Source organism: Andrographis paniculata, unplaced genomic scaffold (assembly GCF_009805555.1).
Source record: "Andrographis paniculata isolate CXL003 unplaced genomic scaffold, ASM980555v1 Contig14END, whole genome shotgun sequence".
In the NCBI taxonomy this organism is placed as follows: Eukaryota; Viridiplantae; Streptophyta; class Magnoliopsida; order Lamiales; family Acanthaceae; genus Andrographis; species Andrographis paniculata.
The window spans coordinates 1024039-1027411 of record NW_026137424.1 but is presented as its reverse complement, the minus strand read 5'-3'; positions in this window follow the sequence as shown (position 1 = coordinate 1027411).

Sequence of the window (3373 nt, the reverse complement as noted above, 5' to 3'; positions counted from 1 at the left end):
CATATAAAACTTACAGCTCTTATCCGTTAATTGAATTAGAACGCAATGAAATAGACATGATAATATAACTACAATATAGTTGTGTGGCACGTGGAAGTCTGGTGCTTAGCTGTGTGTCGAATTTTAATCAATACTACACCTCTAAGTTATTACACGATAATACAATTTAAATACTGTAGAAACAACAGGAGACTTGGTTTGTAATCGGACCACAACCCTATATGTTGGAATCATTAATGTATATACCCCCCGTAAGCTACTGCTTACTTACAACAACTGTGACATTATACTTCAGTTCAATTATGTATGCGCTGGTTACCTGTAGCTGGGGAAACGGTCTTTTTTTTTTTTACTTGAAATAGCATGTATTTACTACTGATGGTTAAAGAAGGCATCAACAGATACTTAAGTTGTTTGACATATGCAGTTGGTTAGTATGACGAGTTTAATACAAGTCAAACTATTTTATACATGGCTCAGTCCTATTCGGGTACGTGGTTACGATGTGTAAGAACTTGTTGCACATAGCAACAACGACGAGATTTAATTAACAACTTTAACTCCTAGTAATAACACAAAAGTAGAATAGCATGTACCTTTGAAACAATTAGTTCATTATGTTTATGAGTATATTTTTTCAGCAAAAATATAAATATAATAAAATTGCAAGTATTTTTAAAATGTCAAAATTATATAAAAAAAATAATTTCAACTTAACAAAAGGCATAGATAACTGCATTAATTTATTCACATTAATATATAGCATAAAGAAAAAAAAAAAGAAAAATAGCAGCGGGAATACGATTTTGAACGATTTTTTATTTATTATCAATGAATAATTTTTGTTTTTTTAGAAGTATCCCGTTGAGCTCTAAAATTTGTTTATACTTTTAGACTAAAATCAATTCAAATAAGTATAAAATGTTTATTATTATTATTATTGAAGCAAATAAAAAAAAAAAAAGGAAACTTTTAAAAAACCAATCCAAACGCTTTTTCATTGCCGCATCCTATTTTTAAAATAACATATAGGGGTGGAAATAGGTTAGACCAGACCAGACTTTGGCTAAACAGACTAGGCCTACTTTGAAAAACTAAGGACTGAGCATGACCTATTAGCCTGTAATAAAATAATTATACAGAGCCTGACCTATTTTTAAAACTATTTAGCTTACAAGCTTATTTAAAAGTCTATATAATAATTACTTTTTTATTTTTTAAAATTTAATATTAGTAAAAAAATATAAATGCAATTATTATTTTATGTGTATATATAATTATAGTTACAACTAATCAATTTTATATTTGGTTATTATCACAAAATTAATTTTTTTAAAAAATATAAATATATAATAATTTTATATATTAAATTAAAATTATATATATAAATAGGCCGACCTGATAGGTCCAAAAGACTTTTCGTAAAGCCTAAGCCTATTCTAATTAATTAAATAGGCTTTAAAATAAACCTATATCGAATTATTTGAATAAATAGGCCAGACCGAACCAAACTTTATGCAGGCCAGGCTGTAGGCTCCTGGTAGCCGTCCAGCCTATTCCCACCCCTAATAACATCTCATCTATTTTTATAAGAGTGATAGTGATGGTGTTAATTTGATCAAATAGAGACTGATTTGATCAAGTTAGCCTACTAATTTGAAACAATTAATATTTTATCACAAGACAGATAACATATGACCAAGTTAGCCCATTAAGTTGAAGCAATTAGTATTTCATCACAAGGAAAAATAGTATATTGTGTGTCATATAGAAACATACATTGTGTGGGTTATATATTATGTTGAAATCAGCATATATTGTGCTACATGCAATATATAATATTCTATGTTATATATTGTATTAATATTTACGGTGTGCGCTATATATTATATTGTGTTGTATAATTTACTTGTTGTGCTGTTGTGTTGAAATAAGATTATATTATACTATACGTAATTATTATACTCCCTCCGTCCCATAACAAAATATCAATTTCCTTTTTTAGTAAATGTACTATCTACCTAACATTACAAACACCCTTACAACTTACAATATGTTACACAAATGCCATTACCTTTATATCACACATACTAATAAGATTATTTTAGTCATTTTTACTTTATTCCTACTATATCCCAATATAATACTAATATTTCTAAAACTATGTAAAAAAACAAATGGATACTTTTTTTGGGACGGATGGAATATATTATATGAATATATGATATTTTTTTTATATATAAATATGTGTCGATTTGACTCAATAGCACAATAATCAAAATGATGTGGAGTTTAATCCAACCAAAATTTATTTGTTTTTTATGACCTATGCTTCTCTAAGACTTAAGAGCACACATTTTAGCATCGAAACAAATCTTATTTTGATTTATTTAATCAACATTATATTAATTAAATTTAGCCTTTTGTACACTTCATGTCATATTTTTGGATATAGGTATATTAATCATATTATATAACTGTACTCAATATAAAAGCAAATACAGTTTTTTTTTTTTTTTTTTTTTTTTTAAAAAAAACAAATTAATTTAACAAACAACATCATAATGTAGGCGTAATAAAGTAGTAAAAAGTTTTACATTAAAAAATAACATACAAAAGAACTAATGTATATTATACAAACATCATATAACATAAATATGTATAATTTAAAAAAAAAAATGTGACAATGTAAAGCTTCTTAGCTAGCAATGCAAGTATTCATTATATATTCATTGTTCGTTCGTGGGTTTGGGTTTTTGTGTTTGGATTTTTTAATAGTAAAAAGTTAAATTTGAATAGTTGTTCGATGTGATATAAATAGATGTTCATATGATGTTTTGAAAGTAAAATAAATTTGTAGTATAATATAAAAAAATATAATTGTTTAATTTGTTTGGTTGTGTTTTTTCTTATATATCTACAATAATTCATTTATTTTTTCACTCCCAATATATCACATTGTACATTTATGACAAAATGCTTATAAGTCTCATGTAGTAAGGAGAATTTGCGCCATTTCTCTACATTTTAGAAACTATACAGTATTTCCATGTTTTAGAAAGATATTCGAACATCATAGTTTGGAGGATTTTGTAATATTTATGAAAACATGAGAGAATATTGCAATTTTTAAATCATGGGGAGAAATAGTGCATAATTTTAAAATTACATTTAAGTTATAAGCAATTATGCGTACATCCAATATTCCTTTAATATATATTACATATAAATTTGTTTTTTAATTACAAATATCATATCAAATACATATATCACATTAAATAATTATTAGAGTTTAATATGTTACTATTCCAAACCACGCACAACCAAACAAACCCTAAATTGACAAATAACTCACGATATATTTTATCGACTA